Genomic DNA, 17,674 nt, shown 5'->3' with positions numbered 1-17,674 from the left:
GAGCAAACAGGGCAAGGAAACACTGGTGTTCCTACCCTGAGTGCCATCCCCCAAAGCCTGCCCCAACCCCTAAGCTCAACTCAGGGAACCAGCACCACCACCAGCAAGGCTTTCTCTAGTTGCTCATGTGTGCCTCAATGGGATATGAGAGCCCAGACTTGTTCTTAGATCTCATATCTGCCTTTAGGGCCATGTGCATCTCCTCCCCAAGAGGAGGGACCCAAAGAAACAGACAGAACCATGGTGCAAGCTTGGGACACAACAACCATAGTACCCCTAGGCAGAGCACCACAATGGGTACCAAGGGACATAAGACAAAGCACAAACCAGGGCAAGCAAACACTGGTGTTCCTAAAATTACTGCTAATCCTTAAAGCCTGCATATGCAGAATCTTTTAATCTCACCTCAGGGAATAAGCACTACCCCTAAAAAGTCCACCTCTACTTTGAAGTCTGTCCATATTCCATCAAAGGGACCTGGGGTCAAGATCTGGCTCCAAGATCTGGCTTTGGGGCCATGTTCATCTCCCAAGCGGATGGAACAAGAAGCATGAGAAAGCACTAACAGCAAACATGGGCTTTAACACCTTCAGACACACTAACCAGACCATCCTCATAGTGACCAACTCACATAGGAGAAAGAACAACTCTGTTCCTGGAGACACTGGGGCCACTATGTTAAGTGTCAAAAGGCGACCTCCCCTAGCAGAAGCCCCGAAGTCCACCTGGGAGCACCAAGACCACCAGGAGCAAATCTGCATCTAGGTTCACACATCTGTCCTGGTCTCTTGCCCTGGCAGCTCTGCATGCCATGGGTGCACAGGGAAGAGGAACCTAGCCTTTAGGACGCCAACCTCATCAGGCCAGGCCACTCTCAGAACCAGGAGCACTGGGGCAGCCACCAGATCCTCTTCCTCAAGGTCAGGACTCATTCCTGTGGGGGCCAGGAGGAAAATGCTGCCCTAAGCCAACATCCACCTTTCTCCATTTCAGGACCTGGTGTGAGCCCTGTTAGACACATACCACAGGGCTTGCACTGACCTCTGTGATCCTGGGGAAAACAGGAGGCACAGAGACACAGCCTCCCATCCCCACCCACTTCCTAGGCATCTTTGCCCTTAAAGCTGACTAGGAGGAGGCTGGGGTCTTATTTGGGCTCATTGATTGGGGTCCTCACTAGTACAGACACAGGCCCTTGGCTTGGATCTCTCTGGTTTTCTTGTGGCTCTAAGCTCTTTGGAGCCTTTGGCCTTTGTCCATTTTCTTGATGAGGGAAAGTGAATTTTGGCAGATTTGGGGTACCACAGAGTGAGAGGAATGGAAGGTACACAGAGGAAGCAGGCTTTGGGGGAGTGTCTGTTTTCCTTATTAACTGTGGTCAAGGCTGATCCCACACTTTCAGGAAGCTCCCTGGGGAGAATTTTCACTGACTGTTCTGCCTGTAGCTCTGAACCTGTGAGCCAAAAAAATATTACCACCTGCTAGAACACAGCATGACGGCAAAATGGTGTTCATGAGGGTGGCCCCAAAGGGAGCCAGTGGCTGTGGAGCTAAACCTGCCAATGTGCTGAAGGAAGGCTTGGAGGAAGGGCCAAAGCAGCAATTGGCAGGCTGGGGAAGAGGGGGACATTGAGGTTGGGAGTGGAGGGTGTCTCTGGGAGGAAACAGTAGAGCTACCCACATGGGGGTGGAGGCTTCCATGATGGAGGTTCTGGGGCATTAGGGAAATGTCTGGCTGAGTCCCAATTGATGCCAAAGGACTGGCTCTTCCCCATGCACATGGGCTTGAAGGGTACATGGTACAGCGGTTCCTAATGGCCTGTGTCTCACCCATCAGCAACAGTTGATGTGCTGCAGAGCTTTCTTCTTCTCAGCAGTCACTGAAAAGGCCATGTCTGGAGGTGGTGGCAGCCTCAAAGCATCCCTTTGGTAGCAAAGGAAATTTTCATTTCTGTGGCTTACTGATGTCCCCTTGGATGAGGACTTATTCCTCAGCAATGGCTGTCCCTGCCTGTTTTCTGCCACCTTCTCACACTGGGTCTTCTTCAGGGGAATCTCTGCAGCTAAAGAGGATCCCAGAGGCAGCTTGAGGTTGGATTAGCCTGAAGCCCTCCTCTTCAGGACTAGGAGACCTTGAGTGGAGTTGTAGGAGCAGCTGATGGCATTTCTCTTAGGGCAGGAGCTCATACATGAGGCCTGGGAGACCTCAGCTCTGTCTTGATATCTCTGGGTGTGGAGGTTTCCATGCAGATCCCCAGACCTGAGCACAAAGGAAAGCAGGCAGCTGTGGGTTACAAAGGGCCTAAAAGCAGATTGTGCTCTTGCAATAACATGGGGACCTCCCCCTATGACGTTCTCTATCTGTGGAATCTTCCACTTGCTCAGCCACCTCTTGACCACTGTCTTCAGGGACTCTGAGCACAGTCTTCCCTGGGCAGAGGTCTTGGGTACACCATGGTTCTGCAAGCTGGCAAGGAGCAACTTCCTGATCCTGTGCTATAGAAGGCATAAGGTTGCTGAATCAGTGGGGTGAACTGAAGGAAACGTTGAAAGATGCAGCAGACAGCAACATCTTCTTCAGGAGACCAAGCATGTGGAAGATGCAGGTCATGTCCAGGTCTCCCAGAAAGGATGAAAGTGTCTGTAGGACCCAGGACAAGCACCAGGAGGCACCTTTCTTGCTCTTGCAGGATGTCTGCAAGATGACTTCTGAGAGATCCCAGGCTACCGGCAACCCAGAGGATCAACAGTGGAGGGAAGTCCAATTTGGGAAGAGCTGTGAGCAGCGGGCCTCATTTGGCACCCTTCTGGCAGATCTCTGCCTCGCAGGCTGGGGACAGGAATGAGGGACAAAGCTTGCCCTGGAAACTGCCTTTGGAAGCTTTTAGAGAAGGTGGGATTCAAGAATTCCAGAGAAAGGAACAAAAGTTCATTCTTCTGCTGCAAAAGTGGCTTCAGGCTAAATGGCAATGTCAGACCTGTAGCCAGGGCCCAGCTTTGGCCAATATGAATAGAGAACTCACAGGCGCATGCAGAAAATCATCTACCCGGGCACATGGCAAGGTCCAGCCAGGGAGGAACACGCATATGCAATATCCATGTACAAGCACTAGGTGCGGAATCTGGGTGCCTGGTTAACCGTGTCGGTCCTGGGCAGACTGTGGAGTGCTGGCACTGGGGCTGCGGATCCAGATCCCACTGATGACCCAGTGAGGTTTCCTGATCATCCTGGAAGGGTGGAATACGTTGGGCTTGAGGGTCAGCAACTATGGCAATGGCAGGGATCCTTCTCTATAGGTACAGTGTCCCCGCCCCCACCCCAATGCATTCAGGATGGCTGCACAGGTAGTCTGGAGTCCGTGGGAGGTGATGGGTGGCGACAGGGCTGAGCAGCCTTTTTCTGGCAGGTAGGGGGCAGCCCTGGGGGCGCTGAGCAGGTGGGGACTAGGATGATACTCATAGGTGTTGGACTTTTGGTACCTGCACCTCCAGTACAGGGTCATGCTGCCAGTGCTTCCTCTGGGTGCTCTATCTTGCGCAAGATGGACCTGAGCAGCCCAAGGATGGTGCAGGCAGTGGAGGGGAGCCACTCCTGGGGCCTCTGAACGGGGAAGGAAGGACCGGAGGGAAGGTAGTACATCAGCACAGGACTGATTCTGCAGGTGTGCAGCCAGTGAGCAAGTGGGATGGCCTCACCAGGATCTCACTTGCTGTTCCTGGGACAGGACATTCTGTCCTTCTCCATCCCAATGAAAGTCTGAGCTACTGTTTGTTTCTGGTCTTGCTCTGGTGAGGGTAGGAGGTGTTGGGTTTGAAATTTAGGAGCTCTTGCAGAGGCAGGAATCCTGCTGCCCATATCCTGGACCCAGAGCTGTCAGACAGCTGTCTGCTGCCCTGGTTGGGCCTTGCTCCATAGAAGGGAACTGCTGGGGAGCGAGGTTCCTGGCTGAGGGGCATCTGCAGGCGGTGGCAGTTTGGATGAGGGCCTGTGTGTCTTTCTGTACCTCCTCTGGGAACTCTAGGGCAGGGAACAGCTGCTGAGAACCCAGCAGGGGCACCACAGCCCTTTGGCTGAGGGGTTTAGCAATGCAGGCTGGGAGGATCTGGTATCCTGTGTACACAGAATGGTATGGAAAGTAGAAAAAAAAAAAACAAGCTCATATGCTCACAAACGTGATTTTATTCATGTTTGGGCTGCTCTTTTGAATTTTGGTATCTAGATTCTCTAATTTTTTGAGTCTTCATTGCTTAGCTGTTCTGGGAACAATGGTAGGTCTCCTATTCATTCCACAGTGTAAGAAGTGTTCAATTTTGACTGATTGAATGCAAACACAGAAACCTTACAGACCTAGACATCCCCTTAGTGTTCACTTTTTGGAGGTTGAAGTTGTCACTGGTAATGTCTTTCTCTGGTCAGAAGGGCATCCTGCCAGAGATTGTGTGATTTTTCCAGCTCAAGCTTCCCATAACCCATCAAGATGTCTTGCATACTCCAGTACCTTCCGCTGTCAAGAGCTGCCCCTCCTGCTCACTGGTGGTGTGCTGGGCCAGTTTCCAGACTGGGTAAAGTATCAGTGAGCCCAGACTTGGAGAAGCCCAGGAGGGTGCCTCGACTGGGGCCAGTGTTCAACATGGCTGCTTCTCATGCCCTCTTATGCCCACTGGCACTCCCAGGTCCATTGGACTTTCCAGGCTGATGGTCATCCTGCTGTGGTGTGGGATGTCACAGCACTCAGTGGGCCTGGTGCAGTTACCCCCAGACCATGCATTTCTGGACCCTTGGGTGTGAGGGTGATGCTAGCCCACAGGCTGCAATGGGTACCAGGGCCCTGGATGGAGTAGGATCATCCCATGGCCCAGAAGGACCACAGGCTGCCACAGACCCATGCTCTATTTTCTGTAGGTGAAAAAGTTGGAGTCCAGTTCTCAAGAACAGTCTCCTGGGGCTCAGTGTTGAGTTGTTCCTGTGTGTCAGCACAGCTGAGCTGGCACTTGTCAAAGGTTCCTCTCGAGTGCCCAGGATGAGAAGCTCCTCTGCTTGACTGGGTTTATTGAAGTCACAGTGCTATTGGTCAGTCTGTCTGTGACATCAGGAGTTACCAGGAAAGCAGCTGATGTCATACCAGCCCCTAAGTGGAACACTTGACATCCAAGGTCCAGAAAGAACCACAAGGGAGAAGATGCAAGTGTAGTCTCCTACCAGGGCCTGGAATTGCCAGGCCTTTCAATCCAAATTTTCTGGACATCAGCCTTTTCACTTTGAATGTCCTAGTTTTCAAGTGTTTGCCATCATTTCACATGAGAATTCCAGGAACAATTAAGCATTTCATTGAGAAGAATCAAAACCAGGGTAGGAGGTATTTGAGCAGGAGGGAATGTTGGGATGGTCAATGGAAGTGACTTTCTAGAAGCTAAACTCAGTGTCATGGTTCTGATGGGGATTTTCTGAAATCACAGAACCATCTGGAGGAATGGCTCTCGACTTTTCTTTCTTTTCTCTTTGTCAGTGCCACATATTGAACCCAGGTGTGCGTAAGTCCTGAGCCACATCCTGAGTCCTTTTTTATGTTTTTATTTAAAGACAGGATCTGGCTCAGTTGCTTTGGGCCTTGCTAAGGTGCTGAGGCTGCCTTTGAACCTTCCATTCTTCTGACACAACCTCCCCAGCTGATGGGCTTATACTCATGGTAGTTTGGTTTTTATTTTAGTCAGGAATCTAAGGGTTAGTATTTTTCTTAGGGAATGGCCAGGTGAAGAAAGAGTGGACCATAAATAGATTTTTTTTTGTTATTGAAAATGGCTGGGGAATGTGGTTTGAATTAACCCAACAGTCTTCTCAAATAATAATGACCCAAGCATTTAGTTTATTCAAGTTGTACCTGCCTCTCCTCCTGCCCCATGACCCCATGGATCACTGAGTGTTTTCTTGGTCAGATTTCAGTCCTAACCCTTGTCATGCTTACTGAGACTGGGCTAAAACTTTCTACAATGGCACCTAGGTGTGCATAAATAAACTAAAGCTTTTGACAGGAGTGCTTTCAGTCATGCAACTACGACGTTTGTTAGCAAATGATTTCTTTTGTCTAAGGATGTTTTTCTTTTAAAACTGCCCAAAGAGGTCACTGGAAAAGATCCCAGTCACCTGCCATATTAATCTCATCGGGTATTTTTGCTCATCAGTACTTTTAATTATTTCCTCCTCTTTGTAGAATCACAGCAATAGAATTTTTGTGGCTGGGGAAGTAGCAGGCTTAGAAATGGAAGCACAATTACAATTAAGTTTTTTCAGCAGGAAGATGAAGTCCTCAGTGCTTTCCCAGTGATCTTGACTTTTTTATGGTGGGCTACTCTGGGAATGGGATAGCTATCCCTAAATGATAGGTATCAACATTCACGTGCAAGAGCTAATTCAGGATGTTCATCAACCTATTTTTTTAAGAAGAAAGGATGTTCACAAGGTATTAGTGTCATGAAATACAAAGGCACACCTGCACTAGTCTTTGGGAATTAGTAGCCCTCTGGAGCAGGCACCCTGGCTGTATGAAATTAAGTGTCCTGGTACACATGGGCAAGGATAGAAGACAACTTCAATGTGAGCTGGAAAGCCCAGAGGTGATGACCAATAGAGCTGCTCCTTGGCACTGCATTTCCTCACTCTGTTGTGTTTATCATTAGAAATATTTTATTTTCGTCATAAAAACATAAATTATATGCTCAATCTAACATATTTAGAAGATGAGGAATAAAAATGCAGATTTAATTCCACACTGTTTTCCACCATTAATTCTTACAGCTTTCAGTAAATTATTTCTCCAGTTCATGAAATCATAAAAGATAGTGAGGTATGCTACATTCTATTGCATGGTGAACTTCTATTCTGGGCAGTCCCTTTAACAATAGCATAGTCTTATAGGATCTGATTGCAAACTTGAAAATGAGATATTTTGGGGGCTCACCCAATTTCCATTCCCCCTCCTTATTTAAAGAATCTTACATACTACAGTACACATTGTCAGTGGGCTGTGTCCTGGGTGGCAGTAGGCCTGATTACAGTGCTCTTTAGAATGGAGCAAGAATTGACACATGATGTTTCTCTCTCTTTTTTTAAAGGCTTAAAATGTATTTCAATAAATTGATGCTGCATTACTGCTCCATTTCTCAGAAACCTCCAAATTTAAGGTATTAGGATCAAATCAAACATGGTAAACCAATAAAAAAAAATGCACAGCATAACTACCTAAGATAGGCAAGGCTAAGAGCTACTGTCAGACCATCAGCATAGAGCAACCCTGTTCCCAAGACTGTATGAGACCTATCAAGAAAAGCTGTGAATAGCAACTTCATAGACACAGAAGGGTCAATTCTTGGGTTGTCTTTACCCAAGAAAAAGATGAAGGCAAGTTAACACAAAAATTTTTTAAAGATGTACTAAAATGAAAAGTTCTAAGAGAAAACATCTTCCTTAGGACATGAAGGGGTAATATATGGGATATAACAGAATTTTATGTATGTTGTCTATGACCTCTGTGGGGGATGTTTTGTTTTTGTGGTATATGTGGCATCGTATCTGGGATCAAGTTTGGTAAGTAAATAAAATATGATGGAAAAAATGGAATTATCAAGATTAACAGAGCTCTAACTGAATCCATTTTGCTATGAGTCACCAGCCCTCAACAATCACATCTGAGACTTCAGGAATGCACTACACAGAATCAATTAAACAATATACCACACAGAACTGATTTGTTAAGTACCACCCTCCCCTTGCCCTCTGCCTCTAGCATAATTACTAGAGTAGTATAGGCAGGGAACACCTAATTATTGGGAAGAATCCTTAACACTTTTTCAGGGTAAAATTCTAGCTAGTCCAAAAAGGTTCTGTCTTTTAAGGGTTTTGCAAAATTAGACACTGCAACTTTATTAGTGTCAATGACATTTGTTTGGAGCAAATTCAGCATGGTTGAATGCAAAAGGGGTTCCCCCAATTGATCCAATTCCTTCCATTGTGGCAGCTTGGCCAAAGCATTCAGTTATTGGAGGGGTCAGTTCCAAAGTTCCATTCAGCATCATAGTGGCAGGTCCTAGAGGAGCTGGGGTACCAGCTGGCACAGGAGCAGAGGGCATGGCGCCTCTGCTATTTATGCTCATAGAACCTCCTGTAGCTATCTGGCCTATCCTTATCTCTTGCTCTCTTGCACCAGCAAAGGTTCCCTTGAATCCTTCCTGCTGTTGCTGCATCATGTCTTCTTGTTGCCACCGCATTTCTTCCTCATGGCACTTACACTCCTCTTCCTGCCTGAGCTTCAGTTGCTTTCTTTTTTGCACTTCTTGCTTGTGCAACTCTTCCATTCTTTGAAGTTCTTGGTGCCTCATCAAATCCTGCCTCATTAGCATGACCTGGTGCTCATGACCAGCTTCTCACAAGCCTCCTTGATGTCTCAGTACACCTGTTTCTGCTGCTGTTTCTCAACCTCAGTGAATGCCTTCCAGTGCATGGCATACTCATACTCTGGGTGGCTGCTCTCGCTCCTGGTGAAATTGCTGGTTCTTTATAACCAGCTTCTCTGAAAGTCCTTCATCATCATCTAACTGGTCCATTGGCTCCACAGTCACAGGACAAGGAAATGTAGCTAGCAGGAAAGACACTTCACTGCATCTGTCCAGTTTTTTTGAAGCAGCTGGCTTCCTGAGAACAACAGTGCCTTTCCCTGAGGGTCTTCTTCAATCATCCACAATGACTATGGCCCTCTCCACCTGGCCAAACACAGAAAAAGCTTCTTCCAGCAGTTCGTTAGACATGTACTGAGGAAGGTTTCCAACAGTAAGGGATGCACTATGGCAGGCAAAGCAAACACGCAGCTGTTTTCCACGGAGTGACATATTGTCCAGCTCTACTTTGGCAATTTCCACGAGAGTTGGTGTTTCCAAACAGATAAAGCCAAAACCTTTATCCTCATGAATGAAAACTTGACCTGCCTTCCTTTATTACTCAAATAGTTTCCTCATTTCCTCCTCAGTAATGTCAGGAGGGAGATTACCCACAAAGAGACGGCTACTTTGGGTGAAGGTCTTCTCTTCTAGTTTACTAAAATTCTTCAGGTCAATAGTTAAGCCTTCTTTTTGGCTGCTGGCCTGTTGCCCATTTGCAGGTATTGGTGGTGGTGGTGGTGGCTGCTGCTGTTGCTGCTGGTGGTGATGCTGATGATATTTCCTTGGAATATGGGTCTGTTTATCCAAATTAAAGGTTTTATTACTCTGCATTTTTGTACCCCTCTATACACAGTCATCCGCTCAGAGTCCACTGTGTTTCTCTTAATGAGGCAATGTGGAAGAACCTTTTAGATCTTATAGGATAACATTTTTTTAAAAATGGACATACTAATTTGGTATGCACTTTTTGATGTTTTATTTCATTTCTCTCAGTTTTTAAATTTTTCCATTTCTTGAAAAAATAATGTACAGCATGCAGAAGCTGGAGTCAATGAATTGGAAATTTAGAAATCAATTTTGTGAAGTTACCATAGAGTCACTATACCAAACCTAGGATGCCTTTGTCTGGGCTTCTTTACATTCAAGGAAAATAAATTCTTCTTTGTTTAAAGGATAATAGTTTAATTTCTATTTCTTGCTGCTGACTTTAATTCTGACTTAAATGATTAATGAATATTTTTCTTCATGCATTAGTATTTATACCTGTCAAAATTATTTAAAACTTTATAGTGAGAATCTTATCTATATAAGGCATATGCAAAAGAGGGAATCTTAGGCTTATCTGATTAATTCTACTAATATGCAAGTTGATAAATATAACATGAAAATTACTTCAAATGTTTTGATTGAGCCATTTTATTTTGTATTTTTTCTCCATGTCAAATAAGTTCCTTTTGTTTAAATAAATCCTATCATGAATTCTTTATTGGAACAATTAAACAATGGAAAACATGGAAGCAAATGATTTGTACTTAAATACAACTGCTCTCCTTGTCTCATATTAGTTAACTGTTCTGTATACTAAGCTGCAAAAAATAACTATGTAACTTGTTTTCAATAATATTGTTTTAATTGTTAAATTATATTTTTAACAAAATTTGAAATAATTTTCTTAAATAATCAATTTCTCATTGGAATTCTTCTCCATAAGCCTACTAATATGTAATCAAAATTAAACAAATTACAAAGTATGCAGTTTTAAGTTGTCTGAGCATCTGAAAGTAGTAATGTTTGAGTAGAATGTTCTTATCCATGAAAATGTAGAAACTGTGAATATTTGGGACATGTGGGGAATTCTTTTACTCTAGAATATTATATGAAATTGGGTCATAACATGTCACATATCTCCATCATCCTCAAAACACTTTATGGAAATAAAGTATTTAACTAGGCTGCTAAGATTCAGTGTGCAGGACAACATGGATAAAAATTAATATACCAAATATATTCATATGCTCAGATTTCCTGATGAAGTTATGATTCTCTGAAGATTGATTCAAAATGGATACAAACATAAGAATTTTTTTTATTGAGCATTGGAAGAAAACATTCAGAGCACATTCACAACTCACAAGTGTCTGGTCTTTTTGTGAGCATTATTAATTGCTTTCCAAAATGATATAATGTAGTTGAGGACAAATGTTTAAACAAAAATAAATTTTTATTTAGCATATATATTTATGACTAAAAAAGCACATTTTTAAAAATGTTATCTGTGCAGGAACTATATGTGGGTGTTAAGGGAATATTACTTTAAGAACAAGTAATTTGCTTATATAAGTTTATGAATAATCTTTCCTCAAATTATATATATATATATATATATATATATATATATATATATATATATATATAGTTGAATACATAATTTTCTGTATGATGTATGTATATTACGCATGTGTAAAAAGGATAAAATCAACATATTTTCTCCAAGTATTTATGTGAGATGGGGAGAAAATTTGAAGTTCATTTAACTACAACAAGTTAATCCAGTTAGTCTTCACTATCAATTTTTATGTTCCCATAGTCAAAACAAGTTAAACCATATTAAAATGCCAAACATTACACTCATTAATGCTCAAAGACCATGCTTGTAGGTCCAGTAATCTAGGCTTTAACAATTTTATCACATCATAGATTTATACAATGAATGAGGAAAACCAAGATGACAAGTTCAGAATGAATATCAATAACAGGAATTAAATGTTGAAAGGGACTCAATTACACTGATGGTGGACAGTTTTTCTGAATAATATAGGAAATAATAATTCCATTGAATAATTCCAGTACTGCATTGATTGGCTTGAAAAGTGGGTAATTTTTATATACTGATATAGGGCAAAACATACTACAACATAAAATTAAGTGGAGAAAAGCTCTCAAGGATATGTGTTTCTTAGATGGAATGTTTCTCCAAGAAATATTTTTAATATTTGACTAAGAAGGAAAAGAAAGTATGAGGCTGAAACCTACTCAAATTTCTTGATACCAACTCAATGTATTTTTTGAATCAATGAAAAGAGAACTACAAACTCCTCATAAAATCCCTAGTCTATTTCCTCTCCATTCTTCCAATACAGTCAACCTGTTTTTTTTCTTCCCTTTTTTCATTATCAAGCTGAAAATATATGGTCTTGTATTTTCATAAGACACTTCTATTTTTACACTATATTTTGTAGTAACTGTCAAAACTGGTTTACCTTTGGGTCAGACTTTTTCATTGTTCTGTAAAGAAGTAAGAGAAAGGGTTATTTAGTTATGAGGATGCAGCATGAAGAGCCTTCCCATGGATGGGAGGTAAAATTTTTGTAACAGGACATTATGGCAAAGATCTGCCCAAGTTTTAGCTTATCACGATTGTTAAAATCAGATTGATATTTCTTTCTATATATGTATTTATCTGAAAGTTTACCAATGAGAAGAATATTTTTTCTGGAAGTAATGTGGAGATTATTAACACAACCAAGTATGCCTCAAGTATGTAGTCTTTGATGAAAGTCAAATGATCAAAGGATAACAGGGATCCTGGGGAAAAAAGGAATCTTAATGAACAGAAAATCCTGTTTAGACCAAGACTATGTTGTAGGATAATGGTGATTTTTATGCCTATATTTCCACTTATTTGTACAGGCATAACCTGTACAGATATAACCTGGGCAAAATAACTACATGTCTGCATGTGATTTAATAGTTTTCTCTTAATGTCTTCTGAGCCTTTGAGTCACTGGCAGTTTTCTGAATGATGTACATACTGTAGGGGCAATGCAAAATGTCATATTATAGGAACACTTTGAAAGTAAAATGGGTGCTATTTATAATTTTACCTTGCCACAAAGAGTGTGACCCCATACCCCACTGAATTATTGCTGAGCAGACAGTACCTCTTCTTTTGCATCTTGGGAAACAATTGTGGCCTTGGATGGGTAGCAGAACCAGGTAATTCTTGGATGATAAAGGCTTTTTGCAGTCAGTGTCTCATACCTTGCCGAGGCAGCTGCCAGGAACACGTATTCATGACAGGTGCAAATCACCTTGGAGAAGACCAGATGTTATGCTCAATTGGTCACAGGAACTTCTTTTCTAACGATCTCAAAATAGAAAGTAATAGTGACCCGATTTTGTAGATCTTGACTCCTTAAATATAAGACTTAACAGGAACATATTGAACCCTATAATCTCATTCCTGACAGTATTGAAATCTATTCTTCTAAGATTTTATTTTATCTTCTTCCTAAAATTCTCAGTTCCTGCTTTTTTCCATTTATCTAAATCTTTTTTTTTCTTCTGAATTTTCCCACAGGCAGTTTAGTGTATTGAGGTATATGTAATATTTTCCCTGTAATTATCTTTCTTAATTGGATTGAAGTATTCCCCTACTCAATTATCTAATTCTTAACTTAGTAACTGTTATTGATCATTATTTGATCCCCAAACTTTCAGTTAGTACTATCCATTCACTAATAAATTCATTAATCAAATAATTTAGTTTAAAATTTAGTAATAAGTAAAAGCATCACTTTTAAAATATGAAAATGATTACACTTTAAAAACCAATCAAATCATAAAATAGATATCTCTTAAATACCTTCAATGCCTCATATGAAAACTAAAGTATGGTATTAATTAAATATTATGTTACTGAATGATCTAATCTGTGGGGACAAAAACTAAAAAAAAAAAAGACACTTGACAGAATAAAAAGTACATATTTGTATATATGAGTAAGAAGTGAGTGAAAAGTGTAGATACTTCTAATTTTTAAATTTAAACATTTGTTTTCTGAAATATTGAGATTTTTCATAATATATAATATTTTGAAATTTGAATATTGTTGCATCAATTTTTATAATAAATATTAAAGATAGATGTTATGAAAAGTGAAGGGGTCCTGCCCTAACAGGGTCCAGGGAGTCCTGAAGAATGAGTGGGATCTGTGAAAAGGATGAGACAGGAGTCATTCCATTGAAGCAATCTCCAGAGAGAGAGAGCTGTAATGCAGCTTTCTCTGGGTCTTCTTTTATTACAATTTTTCTCATCATTATAGGTTCAGAATATGTCATTGATTATACAAGTTCAAAACTTTGCCAAGACGTGACATTTTCTTAACCATCATTAGAAGTATAGAAAAATGTAACATCAGTTTACATTTTTCCAGTATGAGACCTTTAGTTATTAAATATTAAGGGTATGGAATCATTGATAAAATGTGTCACTAATTTACATTTTTCAGATTTTCCCAGTATGTACTATTTTTCCCAAGATATGCTATTTTCTTTTTAACTAATGCCAAACTATGTAACAGACTCGAAGTCTCCTAACCTATCATTAACCTTTAAGTTTAAAGTACACCTGAACTTTATTTCTAATCTAAAATTCCCATCTAAAAAAGTACCCTTAAATTATATACTTAAAATATTCTAAAGTTTATAAATAATTCTTAAAGTCTATAAACCATTCTTAAAGCATATCAGAAACCCATACAACTAAAAACTTAAGAATTCTAAACACAAGAATCTAAATAAAATAATATTTCTAACATTATTCTAAAAATATGTCTTATAAAGCTACATTAATTTATTCCTACATTTATTCTCATAAAACTGGTGGAACGGCTTTCTTGAAGAGTTTGTTTCTTAGTCAAGGCACACTATCTCTTTTATCTTTGTAATCTCTCTCCATAGAAAGCAAGTTCCAAATATCAGTTCGATTACTGCCAATATTAACTATGCTCATCAAAAATCCCTATGTGAAGTAAAGGAGGGTTTATAGAAAAGAGGAGAATGTATATTTATATGTCTTAACTTTCCTAAGTATATAACATAACTTTCCTTAATCAAAGATAACTACATATGGTGGTCTTTGTACAATAAACTTTTTAAGAGGCCGGAGTTATGGGCCTGGGTTCTTAGTTGATATAATCAATGTGGTGCCTAAAATTCTCATGACTTTTCAGAGAATGATTGTTGTCCATTATCAGTTTTTTCCTCAAAGTATTGAGATAGAAAAGCAGCCTTCTATTTTGTCCTCAATATGCTGAGGGGTAGTAGAACAGCCTTCAAGGCATGAACTACCTGTTATGTTCTAGCCATCTGAAATTTAATTTGGTTTGGCATTTAACATACTCATGCCTCCTGTCAGGAACATGCACATGAAAATGAAAAGTCCCAATTACATAAAAAAGGGCCTCATGGTTTCGGTTTCCCACCAACCAGCGCGGCTTTGCCAGCATTCATCCTCACTGTTACCTTGTCAAGACAGTGGGATAGCGGCTTTGCCAGCACTTATCTTCACTGTGACCATGTCAAGACAGGAAGAGGAGGAGTGCCTTCACCAGAAAAGTAAATTAATGTTATCACCACTCAACCCAAAACAGCAGTTTTTTAAAATAACTATTTCATTTTCACTATGAATATTAACTTTTATTTTATTATTATTGTGCTATAGATATCTGTACTCCTGATTTTATTTGTAATAATTGTTTAAATGAATGTCATTGGTTTACACCTGACCTCTCCAATACATTGTGAATTCAGAAAACATTATTTCACCTCTGCTTTTGTCAGAAATCATTGTACTCTCTGTAAAGTCAGCTTAATGAATTCTGGTAATAAATTTCCCACGTATTATATGTTTGATAATATATTATATTGCTTCAATTATGTGGATATATTTTGATAAGACAGGAGAGTCTGGAACATGGGCATGCTTGCAGTGCTGGAAGATTATTGAGTAACTAAAATCAGTAGTAAAACTCTCTTATTTGATAGAATGTGACAGATTCCTCCTTTATTATTCTTTCATTCCAGTGAATGAATTATACTTTCTGATGAATCCAGACATCCTTCTGTGAATCGCAAATCTTCACATGCCATCTAGAAATATTATAATTTCTGGTCCAAAAGAAATGTGCAGTTAGTGTAGTAAGAGTGGTGAGACTTGACTGGGAACCTACATCTCTTTTCCACGTGTGGATGAAGTAATCTCCACAATAAATTACAATTTTCTTTCCATATCAGCCTACTTTACAGATGAGGATATTGGAGTAGTAAGGTTATTCAAAACTACACAAGGGCCTGCAATTTGTTCACTGCATCTGCCATTACTTCCTCAGGAGACCTGTTCTGACAATTAGCCCTGCCCTTGAAAACTAGTTTAAGACAGAGACAGGATGAAGAGGGGAATTTGGTTTGTCCACAAGCAAAAAGGCCTAAAGTTGTATAGTGTTCTTACAGGGTCCATTATAATTCTCTTAATGAGGGTTCAGCTAACTCAAGCACTTCCTATTTTTCATTAACTTTTCAGACTTTTCACCTTTCCTAGGATTTAATCAAAGCATTCCATTGGGTCATGTCTCTTCTCACTGGCTATAATACACATAGTTTCATTAATGTTAGCCCCCAAAAGAGTACTGTTTTGAAAAAAATTCAACTAACATTTTACAGAAATTATTTCTGAACATGCACACAAATATACCACATGGGCACAAACACAAATAAAAAAATTACTGTGAATGTTGTGACACTTATGATATTTTATGCCAATATAATTTGTGAATGTGATACGACTTAGACACACTTGTGCTTAAGTGCTTTTATGCAGCTATTTATTATAGGACTAGAATTAGAATCAAATTTATCTCAACTTTTAAATAATTATAAACAGGAAGACATTTATAATATAGATAAATGACTGAAAGGAAAGACAAGATTGAAAGATAATTAAATGTAGGATGGAAGAATAGCAGGAAGAGAGGAGAAGAAAGAAGAAAAAGTAGAAAAAAGAAAAAATCAGGGCTCAAATCTTAATGTTTTCATTGTTATTTTGAAATGGTTGTTTCAGTGATTCATATACTGATTTAAATATAGGCAAATTTTATTCAAACTCCTGCCAATTCAGTTAAAGAAAATTCACTGACTATTTGTGGTATAGCTGTTAGGAAACAACTACAATGCCAGAAGCAAGACACAAGTTGTAAAAGACATAGAAGAATTAGCATAAAATGGGTATTAACTATTTGAGAACTTTAGTATACTGTGTATTGATATTATTTTGCTCAAATATCATTTCAAACAATTTTCTCTCTTAAATGTATTGTTATCCCTTCATATTTAAATTTAATTATTTCAAATTTGCTTCAAATTGGGAGAGATTATTCAAATAAAAAATGTACTTAAGAATCAAATTGTTTCCTTTGGTTTCAGGCTTATTTAAAAAGGCTTTTAACAAAGAAGATAAAATTGTTACTTCTGCTATTTTTATAAAGAAATAGCTGGCAGATAAATATGATTTGATGAGCAGCAATGTCAACCTATTTGGTAGAAAAAGGTATTTGAAATAAAATTTTTATTTAGGACACTTGAATGCACAGCAAAGTTCTCAGACAGGTAAGTAAGGCAGGGAAAAAACAAGTAATGCAGAAGTTTCCTTTCTCTGCATTTCAAAAAGAGCATCTAACATTTCCATTTCCCTAAATTCAGGAGGCTCTATTACCTGAGTGGCAAAGGTATAAAACAATAGATAGAGTTTGATGATTGAGTTGATGTTCTGAGCCCTGAAACATAAATTATTAGGATTAATTCTGATTATAAGTTCACACTTGGGCTGTGGTTGTACCTCAGTGTTAGAGCATTTATCTAGCACAAGTGATGCACTGAGTTTGATTCTCAGCACCACATAAAATTAAATAAATAAAGGTACTGTGTCCATCCACAACTAAAAATATTTTTAAAAGCTCATACTTTAGTAGTAAATTGCATTAAGAAGGCTATATTATGGAATTCTCAAAAAGCTACATGACTCAAGCTATATGACAAAGATAGATGGTAAGCTGATTACTGAGCTATGAAAACTATTTTAAATATGTTAGCATAATTTCTGATATAATGTTCATTCTGTTTAGTCCAAAGTTTCTACACATGAGTTTATTCTAAGATTAAGTGTTAAATTGGAAGAAATTCCACATGAATAAATTATTTTTGCAGTGCAATAATTTCTATTATAGTAAACTACTGTATTTCTGTTTTTCCTTATTTTTTTAAAATAATTCAAAGCCAAATTACACATATTATTACATCCTAAGTGAAATTCTATCACTACCTGCAATTTGCATATGTACAAAGACATATTTTTAAGAAGCATTCTTTGGAACATTTGCTTTTTGTATATCCTCATTTCCTCTTCACCA

At 39.5% G+C, this 17,674-nt stretch overlaps 1 pseudogene; it reads right to left on the bottom strand.

Moving 5' to 3' along the window:
- Positions 1-7,926: 7,926 nt before the first annotated feature.
- Positions 7,927-9,261, bottom strand: LOC114083861 (non-POU domain-containing octamer-binding protein pseudogene; annotated as a pseudogene).
- Between the last annotated feature and the right edge of the window lie 8,413 nt (positions 9,262-17,674).

The sequence above is a fragment of the Marmota flaviventris genome, chromosome 1 (assembly GCF_047511675.1).
Source record: "Marmota flaviventris isolate mMarFla1 chromosome 1, mMarFla1.hap1, whole genome shotgun sequence".
NCBI classification, from domain to species: domain Eukaryota; kingdom Metazoa; phylum Chordata; class Mammalia; order Rodentia; family Sciuridae; genus Marmota; species Marmota flaviventris.
The sequence above is the reverse complement of the archived record's forward strand: the minus strand, read 5'-3'. Positions and strand labels throughout refer to the sequence as shown.